The following is a 17975-nucleotide window of genomic DNA, read 5'->3' as shown; positions in this document are numbered from 1 at the left end:
GTAATCCCTGCACTTTAGGAGGCGGAGGAGGGTAGATCGCCTGAGGTTAGGAGTTCAAGACCAAGCTGGCCAACATGATGAAACCCCACCTCTAATAAAAATACAAAAATTAGCTGGGTGTAGTGGCAGGTGCCTATAATCTGAGCTACTCAGGAGGCTGAGACAGAAGAATTACTTGAACCCAGGAGGTGGAGGTTTCAGTAAGCTGAGATCATGCTGCTGCACTCCAGCCTGGGGGAGAGAGTGAGATTCTGTCTCAGAAAGAAAAAAAAAAAAGGGTAAGCCAGTTACAGTGGCTTATACCTGTAATTCCAGAACTTTCGGAGGCCAAGGTGGGAGGATCGCTTGAGGCTAGGAGTTCGAGATAAACCTGGACAACATAGCAAGACCTCGTTTTCATAAAACATTTTTTAAAAATTAGCCAGGCACCGTGGCATGTGCCTGTAGTCTCAGCTACCCAGGAGGCTGAAGCAAGAGGACCGAGCCCAGGAGGCTGAGGCTGCAGTGGGCCATGCCTGTGCCACCACACTCCAGCCTGGGTGACAAAGTGAGACCCTGTCTCTCAGAAAAAGACTTAGGAGGAGAGAAAGGTATGAATTGTAAGTTAAAGCATGCCACGTCCCAGATTTCCTGCAGAAGTGCTGATGCATACCCCGAGAAGTCTGTATTCATTTCCCAGTGCTGCCGTAACAAAGTACCCTAAACTGTGTGGCTTCAAGCACAGAGGTTTATGCTCACAGTTCTGGAGGCCAGGAGTCTGAAGTCAAGGGGATTTTGTTTGTTCGTTTTTCCTGTGCAGGCTGTGAGGGAGGATCTGTCCCAGGTCTTGCTCCTGGATTCTCGGAGCCTCCCGAGTTCCTTGGCTTGCAGGTGGCCTTCTGTCTCTGTCTTGACATCGTCTTCCCTTTGTAGGTCTGTGTCCACACGTCCCCTTTTTATAAAGACACCAGGCATATGGGATTAGGGTTCACCCTCATCACCTCAGCTTAGCTTGATCATGTGTGAAGACCCTACTCCCAAATAAGGTCACATCCACAGACCCTGTGGCGTAGGGCTCCAGCGTCTTTCAGGGAGACATAGTACAACCCATAACGCTATAGATTTGCAAATAGTTTTAGTTTGAGTTTCTGGGTTTTCTTTTTTCTTTTTCGCATCAGATGAGTGATGTGATGATGTAGCAAGTTTTGAGGGAAGCATGTATCACACAATAGCATGAAAATCCATTCGTTATGCTTAGGCTTTGGTATTTTTATTTCTATTTTATTTTTGTTTTGAGACAGGCTCTTGCTCTGTTGCTCAGGCTGGAGGGCAGTGGTGCAAATATGGCTCATGCAGTCTCGACCTCCTAGGCTCCAGTGATCTTCCCACTTCAGCCTCCCGAGTAGCTGGGGCTACAGGCAGGTGCTATCACGCTTGGCTAATTTTTTTAAAATATATTTTTGTAGAAATGGGGTCCCACTATGTTGCCCAGGTTGGTCTCCAACTCTTGGGCTCACACAATCTGCCCACCTTGCCCTCCCAAAGTGCTAGGATTACAGGCATGAGCCACCATGCCCAGCTTTTTTTTTTTTTTTAATACATAAGGATCACACCCTGTTTTTTGTTTGTACCTTGCTCTTTTTACTCAAAAATATACCTTGGTGGCTGGGTATGGTGGCTCACGCCTGTAATCCCAGCACTTTGAGAGGCCGAGGTGGGTGGATCATTTGAGGCCAGGAGTTCAAGACCAGCCTGGCCAACATGGTGAAACCCCATCTACTAAAAATACAAAAGTTAACTGGACATGGTGATATGTTCCTGTAATCCCAGTGACTTGGGATGACGAGGCAGGAGAATCACTTGAACCCAGGAGGTGGAGGCTGCAGTGAGCTGAGTTCATACTACTGCACTCCAGCTTGGGCGGCAGAGCAAGACTCCAGTTAAAATACACACACACACACACACACACACACACACACACACACACAGAGCTTGGCAATCTTTTTATATTAGCATCTGTGGGTACAATTTAAATTCTATTTTAGATTTTATTTAGATTAATTCAATCTAAATAGTATTCTATTAAACTCTGCAATTAAAAAATAGGCAATGCACTTAAATGATTCAAAGTTCAAAAGCTATGTAAGAGTATAGAACTGAGTCTCCCATATGGTAGCTAGTGACGTATGTGTGTATTGAAATCTAAGTGAGGCCGGGTGCAGTGGCTTATGCCTATGATGCCAGCACTTTGGGAGGCTGAGGTGGGTGGATCACCTGAGGTTGGGAGTTTGAGACCAGCCTGGACAATACGGCAAAACCCTGTCTCTATTAAAAATACAAAAAGTAGCCAGGTGTGGTGGCACATGCCTGTAATCCCAGCTACTTGGGAAGCTGAGGCAGGAGAATTGCTTGAATCTGGAGAGCGGAGGTTGCAGTGAACCAAGATCATACCACTTCACTCCAGGCTGGGCAACACAATGAGACTCCATCTCAAAAAAAAAACAAAAAACAAACAAAAAAAAAAACTAAATAAATTAACATTAAAGAAAATGAAAGATTTGGTTCTCTGGCTGCGTGGGCCACATTTCAGGTGCTCCACCGATAGATACAGGTGGCCCTGAAACGTTGTACTCATTGCAGAAAGCTCTATTGGTTGGTGCTGGTAAAGCCTTAAAACCTCTCTCCCACCCTCTCCTAAAAGCCAACCACTGTTAGGGTTTTTTTGGTGATTCCTTTCTGAGATGATGTATGCATACAGTAAGCACATGGAGTTAATGCATCCACTTAAAAACAGTAAGCGTCTCCCATGTAGTGCGAATGACTGTGTCGTGGTCCACGGAATGGAATTTATTCAGCTAGTTTCATAATGAAGGGCTCTCGAGTTTTTCCCAGGTTTTCGCTCTTACAAATACTCTGCCGTGAACATCATTCTCTCTTGCAGAGTGAATTCTTAACAGTGGAATTCTCTGACCACAAGGTTTATATGGTTTTTTTCTTTTCCTTTATATATTCAGCCTTTCATCTTTCTTTTCTTCCTTTCTCTCCCTCTCTCCCGCCCTCTATTCCCACCTCTTTTATTCCCCCTTTCCCCCATGTCTTCTCCTCCCCTCTCTTTTTCCTCTCCCCTACTTTTAATCTTCTTCTGTGAAATGGCATGATCCTAGATCACTACAGCCTCGAACCCCTGGGCTCAAGCGATCCTACCTCAGTTTCCCAAGTAGCTGGGACTACAGCCTATGCCACCATGCCTGCCTGCTTTCTTTCCTATTTTCCTTTTCTTTCTTTCTTTTTTTTTTTTTTTTTTTTTTTTTTGTGGAGATGGGGTCTTATTATGTTGTCCAGGCTCATTTTCATCTTAGTAGGTGCTTTACAAGGGTTCTTATCCCAGGGTAACTGGATGGAACTTAGTGAGTCACTTGAAGCCCCTGTCATTGTGTTGAAGTTTTGTATCTGTCTCCTCCAACCTGGGGAGAAGGTTTAAACTTCCATCCCCTTTTCAAGTAGGTCTGTGAGTTCAAAAAACGTCAAAATGTTGGGAGGCTGATGCGGGAGGATCACTTGAGGTCAAGAATTTGAGACCAGCCTGGGCAAGATGGTGAAAACCTGTCCCTACTAAAAATATAAAAATTAGCTGGTTATGGTGGTGCATGCCTGTAGCCCCAGCTTCTTGGGAGGCTGAGGCAGGAGAATTGCTTGAATCTGGGAGGTGGAGGTTGCAGTGAGTCAAGATAGTGCCATTGCACTCCAGCCAGGGTACAAAGAGCAGCTTTAGACTTGATCCCACCAGGCATGACCACTGGGCACGTTCAGTAGTGGATCTCCTGATTCTGCCTCAGTTTCCAGTATCTTCTCAGAGAAGACTCTCTGTAACCTTATATAAGATGAGGAAACTGAGGCAGATGAGCTCATGAATACAAACTGCCAGAACTTGGGTTCAACTTGTGTCCAAGTTGATGAGATTTAAGGTTGGTGCAGGGAGAGTGTTCTGTTCAGTGCCCCTCCCCCTGCTGTGTGGGGGTTGGGTCCTGGGTGGCCTGGAGAGCCCCAGTTTATGCCTGCTGACCTGATGCATTTATAACTGATATTCTCTTTAACCGCAAAGTGTTGTGGTTTGGGTGAGAAATTCTGTGCTCTCCCTGTTCACGTGCACCCTGAGGAAGCTCCGACACCACCACGCAGCCTCTGACGCAGACTGGAGAAAGCTGGCGCCAGGATGCGCCTGTCAGCAGGAAAAGCTGCGAGCAGAGTGGGAGCGGGCCTCTGTTTCTGTAAAAAGGCAGGGAGGGGGTGCGGCTGTATATTTGTGTGTGCACACACACATCCATACACATATGACATACCCATACACACGTCAATACACACATGTGAACATCCACATGTAGACACATCTGTACATACATTCATATAGACACACATCTGTATGCATACCTGTATACATGTCTGTACACAGTGTCCATACACACACATCCATGTTCACACACATACAAATGCCAACATATCTGTATATACATTCATATACATACCTCCACATATATACATATCTGTTCACACATTCACACACACACCCATACATACACACAAACATCCACATGTAGATACATCTGTATATACATTCATATGCACACATTCTGTGTACTCACATATCCATATATACGTATCTGTACGCATGTCTGTACACACACAGTCCACACACACATCCATATTCACACACATCCACATGTAGACATATCTGTAGCACATTCATATGCCCACCTCCATATGTATACATATCTGTTCACACGTCCATACACACACCTCCATACACACATCCATGTTCACACACATCCACATGTAGACGAATCTGTACACATACATTCGTATACACACATCCATATGTACTCCTTTACACACATCTGTACACATGTCTGTATACACACACATCCATACCCACAGTCTACATGTAGACACATCCATGTACACACACGTCTCTGTACACACACATCCATATGCACACACATTCAGACACACATCTGTGAACACCCACATGTCTATATACATACACATCTATACACATACACACCTCTGTATACACACACATCCATGCACAGATATATCTGTACACACATGCACACATATTCATTCACATACATCTGTGGGATTGGGAAAGACAGCACTGAGTAGTGACGTTCTGGTAATAGCTAGTGTTGCTTCGACATCTTCTGGGTAAACTGACCAGCTGGTGGCCATCAGAGGAGGGTGTGGGGTGGGTCTGCAGGTTGGCCGGGCCATCAGACATGATATTTGCAGTTGTTCATGGCTTTTCCCAAGGATCGCCTGTGTTGGCCTTGGAGTGTTTAGTGAGCCATCCCCATGTCCCACCTGCCAGTGTCTTCCCGTGGGCAGCTCTGTCTGTCTTGCCAGGTCTGCACTGCTGACCAACAGAGAAAGTTCTGGCCTCTCTGGCCTTCGCAAGGGCTTTGGATTGTACCGTTAAGAAAGGCTAGTGTGCCGTCATTCGACACGTCTGGTTGCCACATGGAGATCAGTTACCAATGGCGAGATGGGAGCCAGGAGAGCCAGGAGGATGTTGCAGTGAGACAGTCGCTTCAGCTGGTGTGGCAGCGGAGGTGGCAGAAGTGGTTGACTCTAGACACATTCTTTAGTGACAGTGAGCTGAGTTCCTGATGGATTGAACGAGGGGGTTGTTAAGGAGAGGAAAGGAGTTCTTTGTATTTATATCTGAGTTTGTAACATAGGTTTCTAATTTTGAGATATCCAGAGTTTAAAAAATTGGGGAAGGGCAGTGGAGTGATCTTGGCTCATTGCAACCTCCGCCTCCCAGGTTCAAGTGATTCTCCTGCCTCAGCCTCCCTAGAAGCTGGGATTACAGGTGCATGCCACCACACCTGGCTAATTTTTGTATTTTTAGTAGAGATGGGGTTTCACCATATTGTCCAGGCTGGTCTCAAACTCCTGACTTCGCGATCGATTTCAGCCTCCTAAAGTGCTGGGATTACAGGCGCAAGCCACCGTCCTCGGCCTCAAGAGCTCTCTTTTTGGTTCCTTTCTTACAACGTCCTGTTCCGTGAATGCAGTTGTCTTCTCTAAGAGTGTAAGTTACAGAATTTGGGGGAGTTTTATCCGTTTCCTCCGAGTTCCTCTTTTCTTTTTATTTCTGTATTTCCTGTTAGAGGCTTTCCCCCAAATGCTAAGCCAGCCTTGGATATGTGCTTATGTTTGAGTCGGCTGCTCACAATATTGGTTACCCGATTTTCAAACAGGATAATTCTGTTTTGAGTGTACTCAGAAGCTACCTGAGGATTTAATTCAAACCAGCAGTTTAGCAAAGTTAGGGATCTCCTATTCTGGAGCAGAGATTTAAAAGTTTGTTTTAAAAAATCTATTCTCCTTAAAATCCTTTTGTAAAACTTAGAGTAAGAGACCTGCCGAAACAGAGAAGAGAGAACGCATTTCCACACTTGGGCACCTCTCGACTCTTCTAGATCCCGTTAGGGCAGAGTGAGTGCTACCTCTCTGCCAACCCAGGGTTAGGCCCCAAGGCTGCCAGAAAAAGGATCCCAGGAGAAAACTCAGCAATAAAAGCACAGAAAGTGAGACACCCGACTAAAATGACTAGAAGTCCTCAGGAAGTAAAGAGGGAAAAAGAAACCGAGAGACCAGGAAAATCCTCAGACCAGTTAATTCACCTTTGGAGTAACTGGAGAGCCAGAGCTTCCTAAAAGATCAGAAATCTCCTGAATTTGAACAGTTGAGGATGAAGAGTCATGAATGGCCTAAGGCAGTTGCCCAGCATGTCAGAGAGAAGGACTGGCAGGAATGTCCCCAGATGGTGGCAAGTTTGCAGGACTTTTACTGGATGACCCATCAGGCCACCCAGAGGCCCAGGAGCCAGCCCTGGCCCTGTCCTCATGGAAAGGCTCTACACGGGATTCTAGGATACAGATGGAAGGACAGCACGTTTTCAGGTCCTGCCTGTGCAGACACAGTTGGCCTTCCAGCTCCGCAGTTTAAAACCCAGGACTATGCCATCCCCATTCACTTTGAGGGGCTGCTGTAGGCTCTTCCACCCATGAGCTGCATGCAGGATCCTCGGGTACCCACAAGGGAGCCCTGGATTGTGAACCCTGTGTGGTCAGCTCTAGGCCTGTGTCCTGCCTTTCCCCCAGCAGCCCCCAGCCTCCCACAGTCCCCCAGCCTCCCGCAGCCCTCCAGCCTCCCGCAGCCCCGCAGCCTCCCACAGTCCCCCAGCCTCCCGCAGCCCCCTAGGCCCCTGCAGTCCCCCAGCCTCCCGCAGCGGTGGCCGCTCTCTTCTGTTTCTGATCCAGGTCTTGAACTTGAGAGGCAATAAGAACCTGGATCCCAATTCTGTCTGAAAGCAACAGAATAACATAATCTATACACTGGTTCGTGACTCTTGGCCCAGCCCAATGTAATGAGAAATAAATGAATGACCACGACCTCAAAAGCAAATAAATAAATAAATAAATACCTGAGCCACCAGACAGATGTTCTGGAGGTCCCGAGTTTGCCAGGTCCCAACTGTGATCTATAAAGTGAAATAAGATCTTTATCACCATGCAAGAAACATGAATGAAATAGAAAACTAATTGGAAACTCCAAACGTGTTTGGAAAGAGCGCTATGTGTATGTGGCAGCATGTGCTGACCGATGGGCTTCCCTGTCAATCAAGCAATTGCCTGGGGACCCAGATCTCCAGGGATCCGTGCCTTCCTTCTGTTCTTCTGTGGTGCCATCTTCCCATTTCCTGTGGGAAGAAAGCAGCTGGGCAGGGACCAGGCTGCCCACTCTTCAGCACCTCCCTGTTCTCAACTCACTGTGTCTTTGTCCCTGCATCTGAGCCTGTCTGCCTCAGTTTCCCCAGACAATAAGCCTTCTGTCTCCAGAAGGGGTGGGTGGCCTGACCCTTTGATCGGCTCCCCTTTGTCTTTCATTTAGGTATCAGGTAAATTGTCACTTCCTCCGAGAAGTCTTTGCTGACCTACCAAAGTTTTATCAAATTCCTTCTTAGTTGTTTTTCTTCACAGTCCTCAGCATTTCTACCTGTGTTTTTGTTTTTGGGACAGGGTGTCCCTCTCTTGCCCAAGCTGGAATGCAGTGGCACCATCACAGCCACTGCAGCCTCCACCTCAGCCTCCCAAGTTGCTGGGAATATAAGCAAGCACCACCATGCCTGCTTAATTTTTGTATTTTTTTGTAGATATGGGGTCCAGGCTGGTCTCAAACTTCTAGACTCAAGTGATCCTCCCAACTTGGCCTCCCAAAGTGCTGGGAATACAGGCATGAGCCACTGTGCTCGGCCTTCCAACCTTTTATTAGGAAAAAACTGCAAGCATTCAGAAGAGTTGGGTGAATGGTACGGTGATCACCAGCATCCTCTCATACTAGCTTCTGCTATTAACAGTTTACCCCACTTACCTCATCACCTCTCCCCACCTATCCAGCCCTCTTATTATTTCCATGCAGTTCAAAGTAAGTTGTAGACATTGATACATTTCACCCTAAACGTTTCAGCATGAGTTTCATTAAGCAGAGTGAAATGCATACATCTCCATATACACCTGTGTGATCCAAACCCCTGTCACGAGTCACAACATTGCTAATATCGCAGAAAGTTCCCTCATACCTAGTTTTTCCCTGTTTTTCCCATCGAGGCTGTGACGAGACCCTGGGGACCTCTTGCTGCCTGCTAGAAGCTTCTTCTCTGCCCCGCATACCAGATTCTCCTTCTCTGTCTCTCGCCAGAGCCTTGAACCTGGATAGTCCATGGCTGATGGTCTCTGCAGCTCATAGGCTGTACTGGCCACACCAAGCTGTGTCCCAAGCTGTCCTGGAGCTGATGCTGGGCAAGGCCTGGACCCTAAAGGACCTGGTGGTCAGCGTGGCCTGCAGGAGTCAGGGCCCCAACAGGGAAGGCAATATCCAGGTCTACACCCCAGCTACCACCTACCTCCAGGTGAGCAGTGCTCAGCCCCCAGCACATGCCTGGTCCCCTGCCACTGAGATCTTTTTCTGGTGCAGAGATGGATAAAAGCTGAGGCCTGTGGAGAGATAGCAGCTCACAGATGTGTGAAGTTTGGCCATCCCAGTCTCTACAACTATCAGAGTTAGTTCTTTGTGTGTGTGTGATGCAATTTAGCTCTTGTTGCCCAGGCTGGAGTACAATGGCATGATCTCGGCTCACTGCAACCTCCACCTCCCAGGTTCAAGCGATTCTCCTGCCTCAGCCTCTAAGTAGCTGGGATTGCAAGCATGTGCCACTACACCTGGCTGATTTTGTATTTTTGGTAGAGACAGGGTTTCTCCATGTTGTTCAGGCTGGTCTTGAACTTCTGACCTCAGGTGATCTGCCTACCTTGGCCTCCCAAAGTGCTGGGATTACAGGCATAAGCCACTGTGCCTCGCCTCAGAGTTAGTTCTTATGTGATGTAGGGAAGTAGACTAAAAAAAGACAATCTAGATTTCCCATCTTGCTGCTTAGCAGCTGACGGGGAGAGAAATAAAATAAGAAAGCAAGTGGAACCATACTTTGGAGACAGGTAGACAGACATTCTACTTGTCAAAAAAACCGGAGTGAAAATTTCTAGGACGTTAAGTCGCTTTCATGCCGACTACTGCATGTCATGAAGTTGCTACTCTGCAGGTGTTCTGTGCAGAAGCAAGAACGGGTTTGGGAGAAAACTCATGAGTGTCATCCACAGAGCTGAGGGAGCCTGGCGCACGGACTCTCTCCCTGTACTGGGTGATGGGAGGAGGTGGGGAAGGTCCGGGCCTGACCGGGCTCATCTGAGGGCAGCATAGTTCCCTCTGAGGCAGCGCTGGGTGGCATCAGGGTGGAGTCAAGAGTGGTGGTGATGCTAGGGACCATGAGGAGGCCTCTGTGTAGCAGAGGGTGCCCAGACAGGAGCTCGAGGTGTGGGTGACCAGCTGGCTCCTGCCCTTCAGTCAGAGGGCATGACAGCCTGGCCCAGGGTGGTGGCAGTGAAGGTGCCAGCAAGCGTCCACATCCTGGAGATGCCAGATTTACTGACGGATTGGTGGTGGGGAAGGAGTGACAGAAAGGAAATAAATGGCTCAGAGGTTTTGGCTCAAGCATCAGGAAGGATGGAAGTGCCATTCAAGGAAATGGGGAAGTTGGCAGTGGGGAACCAAGAGTCAGTGACATGGGACAAGGTGGTACGAAGTTCTCGTGTTTGATTGGAGGCCCAGCCACGCCCAAACCCTGCCTTGTCCTTGTCACTTCTCCCTGTGAGGCCCCTGAGGTGTGTGAACAAGGGATGGGGGCCAGCAGGGCACCGAGTACCGTGTGGGGCTTGTGCCAGGTGGGGGCTGCAAGTGTCCTGCCTCCCCCAGCCCCGAAACCAGCTGGATCACACCCAGCTCTTCCTAGGACTCCCAAAGACCACAGTGATGGTGCAGGGAGAGAAGGCCACCTGCCAGCATGTACCCTTCAGGCTACAGACACCCTGGCTACTAGTAGTAGCGGCCCAGTGAGGTCAGATTCTCTCCACAAACTGAAGAGGAGACAGGGAAGTTATGTCAGCTCAAGGCTGGGGCAACACAGAGGAGTTTCTCTTCTTGTCTCAGGGCCCTGTAGAGAAAACTAGCCTGCCTGCACCCGTCAGGTTAGGCCTCACAGAAACGGCACTGAAGGGCTTGTGAGGGATGAATAGGAAAGAGATGAAAGGGTATCCCAGGGGGAGGAAACAGGGTGTTCAAAGGCCTTGGTCCCCTCCCCACCTCATTGCAGGTTTCCATGGTGACAGTCTTGGCACAGAGCCTCTTCCACAGCTGGAGCGAACTCAAGTCATCCTGGAACGCATCCGTGCAGGGTGAGATCCTTGCTGAGAACAGCCAGGACCATAAGATCCTGCACTGCTGGTTCAAAGGCCCCCAGCAGGAGCTCAACCTAACAGCAGCCTGCAGGCGCCTGGGTGGGTGAGAGCCCAGGAGGCCGTGGCAGCCAAGAGACCACCCGATCCCTCACCTGGCTCTCCTACCTCTCTCCCTGCTTGGGATGGAAAAGGGCTTTGTGCCACTGGCTTGGCCTGTGACCTTGGGCCTCCCTGAGCCTCTCTTTCTCTCTTTCCCTTTCCTTCTCTCTTTATGTGTTTTTTGACAGTCTTGTTCTGTTGCCCAGGCTGGAGTGCAGTGATGCAGTCATAGCCCACTGCAGCCTCCAAGTTCTGGGCTTAAAGGATCCTCCCCACTCAGCCTCCCGAGCAGTTGGAACTATAGCCACATGCCACCAGACATTGCTGAGTTTCTTTCTTTCTTTCTTTCTTTCTTTCTTTCTTTTTTTTCAAGCAGAGATGAGGTATTGCTGTGTTGCCCAGGCTGATCTGAAAGCCTTGGGCTCAAGTGATCCTCCCATCTCAGCCTCCCAAAGTGTTGGGATTACAGGGGTGAGCCACCAAGCCCAGACAAGCCTTAGTTTCTTGGTCTGTAAAATGACCCCTGGTCACATGAGCTCACATCCAGGAGCAAAGCTTGGCTTCCTTTAGCTGAGAAGTCCAAGTTCTTTTTCCCCCGGGTACCGAGGGCGGTCTAGCCACGGTGGGAGCTGGTGGGATCCTGTGGTCTGATCAGGGTGGAGGCGGTGGCCCAGGTCAGCAGCCGTTCTTGGATAGCCATTTGTGGGGCCGATGGACAGGCTGTGGGGGGCTACCCCTTGCCTCCCTGCAAAGCGGGTCTGCAGCTTGGTCCCGTTGGCACGTCCCTCCCTTCAGCCTGGATCTTCTTGCAGCCCCGGAAGACCCAGGTGTGACTGACGGCTCTGGGGACTGGTGCCCAGGGCCAGCCTCAGGGCCTGCAGTTGGAGGGAGAGCAGGAGGAGCTGAGGAGAGACAGCATATTGTACCAGAAACGGGGGACCTTGCCTCTTAGGTGTGTGCGCCCCTTCTTATAGGCAGACACCCCTGCAAGTGTTCCCTTTTCCAGCATGGAGGGTCCTCAGGGGGAACATTATGGGCAGAGCTACCTGGAGAAACCCTGCTGACCTGCTGGGGCCCAGATGGAACCCAAATCCCAGAGAAGAGCCCCCTCCCCTGAAAGCTCCCACATCCCTAGCACCCTCCATTAGTTACTGAGGTGGCAGCAGATGTTAAAATCTCATCATCCTAGCCTGGAGCTGCTTGGGGAGTCTTCTCATTTCCTAGAGACAGAGCTCATTAAAAACGTGGTTCCCTGTGTGCAGGGCACTGCACCAGGTTGGGATGAACAGAGCCATCTTGGACTCCAGGCTATGCATTGAACAGCTGTGTGGCCTTAGGTGAGTCACCTATAGCCTAAACAGCAGCAGTAATGACAAGGAACGGCAGCATCATTTGTAGATTTCATTTGTGTTTTTACCCCATTTACATTCGTTGAGCACCTGCTATGTGCCAAGTGCTGTTCTGGGCACGTGGAAAATGGCAGAGAACAAGAAGGGCAGAAACCTTTGCACTTGGGGAGCTTATGTTCATTTTATATTTGTTACCTCTAATCCCAGTCACTGTGTCCAATGAGCATTATTTTAGCCCCTGTTTTACAGATGGGGAAACTGAGGCACAGAGAGGTCAAGTCCTTTGCCTAAGGTCACACAGCTAGTGAAAGACTGTGCCTGGACTCCAGTCACAGTCTGTGTGACACCAGATGCTGTGTGCCATTCATCCCCTTGGGTCTTTGCTGTCAAATGGTGACGGGGACCCCAGCCACGTCCACTTCACTGACAGAGTGAGATGGTGAAGGGTTCCGGATGGCAAATTGTAAAAACACGGGCTGCCATGTGTCCTGATGCTCTCTTAACTCTGCAAGCTTATGATAGGTCCAGGCTGAGATCGTGGGGCCCAGTTGTCCCTGACACTGCCAGCTGCGTTAGTGGCTTTGGCCTGCTTTTCCGTCTGCACACCAGGCACCCCTTGCACCTGCAAAGTGATCCTCCCACCTCAGCCTCCGGAGTAGTTGGGACCACAGGCACACGCCACCATGCCTGGCTAAGTTTTCACCCTGTTGCCCAGGGTGGTCTGGAACTTCTCGGCTTAAGCAATCCCCACGCTTGGCTACCGAAAGTGCTGGGATTACAAGCCTGAGCCATGGCACTTGGCCTACCAAGTTGATTTTTTAAAATTGTTTAGAGATGAGGGTATCACTATGTTGCCCAGGGTGGTCTTGTACTCCTAGCCTCAAGTGATCCTCATGCCTCAGCCTCCCAAAAAGTGTTGCGATTACAAGTGTGAGCCATTATGTCAGGCATATAGTTCAGACACTTTGATAATTGTATTTGCTACTCAGAAAAAACTAGCTTGATGGACTTAGGCTGGGGGAACCTTTGGAGCGCAGCGCCTTAGGTAATTTGCTTATTCTTTATCTTGTAGAGTTGGAGTGGAAACTGTCTGAATCTGGAGCAATTAGGACCGACCTGGAGGAAAACCCTAAGAAGCAGATTGAAGACGTGTTGCTGTCCTCAGTGCGGCGCTGTGTCCCCACGTGGAGGGACAGCGATTCCAAGGGGGACTGAGGCTGCAGCTGCTATCACGTGCCGAACTTTCCGTGACAAATTGTCTGAATTTTTAAGAAAAGGGAAAAGCAAGAATGAGTCCTTCTCATTTTTAGTTTTGTATAAATTATGTTTTAAATCTTTACATTTGGAAATCATAACTGGAAATTCTGTTAAATATTTTACAACCTTTTTTAAATTATAGTATTTCCTCTAAAAAAAGTTAAAACCAGCTACTGGTATGGCAAATGTGTGTTTTCCTCATTTATATTTTAAGTTAGCCATTAAAACCTACCATTATTTTTTGACATATAACTATAAAAAGAAATATTTAGTTTTAAATAAACATGAATAAATTATACATTGGAAAATTGCAAACTAAGCCTTATAGACACATTGTTTTATTTAATAAAGAGCAATGAGATTATCAACTCAATATAGTAATGGTCTCTAGAACAAAAGAATCTTAGTATTTATCCTATTTAGAAGAAACAGACCATTTTTGTGAAACATTCTCTTATTGAAGAAATAACTAAAATATTTCAATTTACTGGCATATTTGGTTAAATGTGTTTTCTCTAGAATAAGTTATCTCAGACTGCGAACTATTTTTTTTTTTTTTTTTTTTTTGAGGTGGAGTTTTGCTCTGTTGCCCAGGCTGGGGAGCAGTGGCACAATCTCAGCTCACTGCAACCTCCACCTTCCAGGTTCAAGCAATTCTCCTGCCTCAGCCTCCTGAGTGGCTGGGATTACAGGCATGTGCCACCACACCCAGCTAATTTTTGTACTTTTAGTAGATACAGGTTTTAACCATGTTGGCTGGGCTGGTCTCGAACTCCTAACCTCAGGTGATCCACCCGCCTCGAACTCCATGATGCTGAGATTACAGGATGTGAGGAACTGCACCCAGCCTAAATCTTAAGAATCAGCACGGAGTTCTTTTAGATTATATTGTAAAATTTATTTTTGCTCTAATTCGAGGAACGGCAAGCAACTCTGACCAATTTTATCTGTCAAAGTGTCTGAACTATTTGCTTTCCCTCCCAGTCCTTTTTTTTTTAATGTGGAGTTGGGGTTTCCCTGTGTTGCCCAGGCTGGTCTTGAGCTTCTGGGCTCAAGGGATCCTCCCTGCTCTGCCTCCTAAAATGTTGGGATTACAGGTGTGAGCCACTGCACCCGGCCCACACACACAAGAGCCAGCGCTGCCAATAAAACATTCCCTAGTGATTTACCATGTAAGTGTTTCATGGAATTTTACTTGCAGGGTGGAACAAATTTGGTCAGTCCTCTTACTTGGATGCTGGTTCCTTGGGGTTTGTAGGAGAGCTGCCTTCTTGGATTTTTCTCTTGGTAGCTGACATTACAATGAGATCTTGGGGAAAGAATAAAGGTGGAAAATTCAAAGCTGTATTTGCCTGAAAGCTTAATATGTACATTTATAAGGAAAAAAAGGTGGTACTTGAACAGGGGGCAGCGTCCACAGTGACGGAGAACAGCTTGAGTCCATTGTGAAGCCCACACAGGATCTAATTCTAAATATTTGCTGTGCCACTTGGATGGAAGTGTGAAAACTGCGCCTCATGATTTTGCTTGCACACCAGGCGAGTACAGAAAAAGCTCAGGTGCCTGTGGCATTAGCAAATGAGCCCTGTCTGGCCCTCAGGGCACCTGGGACCCCAGCAGCTATTGAGCTGTCTGACAACTTGATTCAGTGGTTTGGAACCTGACCTGCAAGTTTCTCCAGGTTGATTAATTCTCGGAGACTTCCCTGGAATACTATGATCTTCTTTCTAATTCCTTCGGCACATTAGTGATGTGACAGAGGTGATACGACTTAGTGCTTAAGCATTGAGCTCCCCCAGTTCCACAGCAGGAACACAGCAGTGACCAGGCGGTACACAAGGACATCTGGAAGCTGTCTTCTGTGCTTGGAGGACCGGGCTGTGGGGAAGGTGCTAGGTACCCCCGCCACCCCGCCACCCCGCCACCTTTTTTTTTTTTTTTTTTTTTGGAAAGGATCTCACTCCGGTTGCCCAGGCTGGAGTGCAGTGGCACAATTTCAGTTCATTGCAGCCTCAACTTCCTGGGCTCAAGCAATTCTTCCTCATCCTCCTGAGTAGCTGGGACTACGGGGGAGCACCACCTTACCAGGCTATTTTTTGTATTTTATATTGAGACAGAGTTTTGTCACATTGACCAGCTGATCTCGAACTCCTAGGGTCAAGCGATCCACCCGCCTCGGCCTCCCAAGTGCTGAGATTACAGTTGTGAGGCACCTCACCCGCCCTAAGTAGCCCTTTCCAAAGTGGTTGGTGGAAAGTGTTCCGGAAAATTGGGATAGTAAATGATTGGGAATAGTGAAATTGATAAGATTATATAATCAAATACTTCCTTCTTTTGTGGAGGAGAGAAAGGATGTGGATAAATTACATAAGCCTTCTGCATTGCACACCGAACTTCACCTTCTCACACCCTGAGGGGGCAGTCACTGCTTCTGCAGAGACCTGCAGCAGAGCCGCTCCTCGATGGTTCAGAAGGACTTCAGAAAGTTGCACTGGCCTGGACTCAGTGGCTCACACCTGTGATCCCAGCACTCGGTGGCCTGAGGTGGGCAGATCACCTGAGGACAGGAATTCAAGACCAGCCTGGCAACATGGTGAAATCTCTATTAAAAATACAAAAACTTAGCTGGGCATGGTGGTACAACATCTGTAATCCCAGCTACTCGGGAGACTGAGGCAGGAGAATCGTTTGACCCCAGGAGGTGGAGGTTGCAGTGAGCCAAGCACACCCCTGCACACTTCGGCCTAGGTGACAGAGTGAGACACTGTCTTAAAAAAAAAAAAAGGTCGTGCTGGATATGAAAGGCATCTATGAGAGAGATGGAAGGCAGTTTAGAAGGGTGTCCCTCTGTCATCAGGGAGGGCCAAAAGTTTTTTTTTTTTTTTCATTGTTTGGCATTTACTACCTCCAGCTTTAAACTCAATCTTTTTTTCTTTTTTTGAGATGGAGTCCTGCTCTGTCACCCAGGTTAGAGTGCAGTGGCATGATCTTGGCTCACTGCAACTTCTACCTCCTGGGTTTAAGTGATTCTTCTGCCTCCATCTCCCGAGTATCTTGGATTACAGGCACCTGCCATCAGCCTGGCTTATTTTTGCATTTTTAGTAGAGATGGGGTTTCGCCATGCTGGCCAGGATGGTCTCAAACTCCTGACCTCAGGTGATCTGCCTGCCTTGGCCTCCCAAAGTGCTAGGATTACAGGCATAAGCCACTGCACCTGGCCTAATTTTTGTATTTTTTGTAGAGACAGGATTTCACCACATTGGCCAGGCTGGTCTCCAACTCCTCACCTCAATTGATCCACCCGCCTGGGCCTCCCAAAATGCTGGGATTACAAGTGTGAGCCATTGCGCCCACCCTGCCTCAACCTTCTTCTGTAATCCCAAATCTTGACCAACTACTTTTCAGGTATGGCAGGCAACAAGTGTTGAGACTGCAGCTTCTGCTTGAGACAAATGCTCCTGTGAAAGGGGCTGGGACAAGTGGCTCACGCCTGTAATCCCCGCACTTTGGGAGTCCGAGGCGGGTGGATCACCTGAAGTCAGGAGTTCCAGACCAGCCCGACCAACATGGTGAAATCCAATCTCTACTAAATACAAAAATTAGCCATGCATGGTGGCACACACCTGTAACCCCAGCTACTAGATTTATTAACACTCTTGAGACAGTAATATTTCAACCAGTTTTAAATACACAAACACTTACAATTCTGAAAATTTCCACATCATTAAAAATGTGTCAATATATGTAAATTGTTAACTGGTGAAAGAAAAAGACATGTTAGCTGAACATAGCAAACTTACAATTAGGAATATTTAATTATTTGTTGTTATTCTTGACACGGGTTCTCGCTTTGTCACCCAGGCTGGAGTGCAGTAGCACGACCTCAGCTCACTGTAACTTTTGCCTCCTGGGTTCAAATGATTCTCTTGCCTCAGTCTCTCGGGTAGCTGGGACTACAGGCGTGTGCTACCACGCCTGGCTAATTTTGTATTTTTAGTAGAGATGGGGTTTCACCAAGTTGGCCAGGCTGCTCTTGAACTCCTGACCTCAAGTGATCTGCCTGCCTTGGCCTCCCAAAATTCTGGAGTTACAGGTATTAGCCACCACACCCAGTCCACATTCAAATTTAACATTAAATTATAAAATATTCTGGCCGAGCTCAGTGACCCCAGCCTATAATCACAGCACTTTGGGAGGCCAAGGCAGGCGAAATCACTTGAGATCAAGAGTTTGAGACCAGCCTAGCCAACGTGGTGAACACCCATCGCTACTAAAAATACAAAAATTTGCCCCCAAATTAGCCAGACGTGGTGGCTCACATCTGTAGTCCAGGCTACTTGGGAGGCTGAGGCAGGAGAATGGCTTGAACACAGGAGGCGGAGGTTGCAGTGAGCCAAGATCACGCCACTGACCTCCAGCCTAGGTGACAGAGGGAGA

At 48.1% G+C, this 17975-nt stretch overlaps 1 pseudogene; it reads right to left on the bottom strand.

Moving 5' to 3' along the window:
* Nucleotides 1-1151: 1151 nt before the first annotated feature.
* On the bottom strand, nt 1152-1247 carry LOC120362306 (small nucleolar RNA U13; annotated as a pseudogene).
* Between the last annotated feature and the right edge of the window lie 16728 nt (nt 1248-17975).

The sequence above is a fragment of the Saimiri boliviensis genome, chromosome 1 (genome assembly GCF_048565385.1).
Source record: "Saimiri boliviensis isolate mSaiBol1 chromosome 1, mSaiBol1.pri, whole genome shotgun sequence".
Taxonomy (NCBI): domain Eukaryota; kingdom Metazoa; phylum Chordata; class Mammalia; order Primates; family Cebidae; genus Saimiri; species Saimiri boliviensis.
The sequence above is the reverse complement of the archived record's forward strand: the minus strand, read 5'-3'. Positions and strand labels throughout refer to the sequence as shown.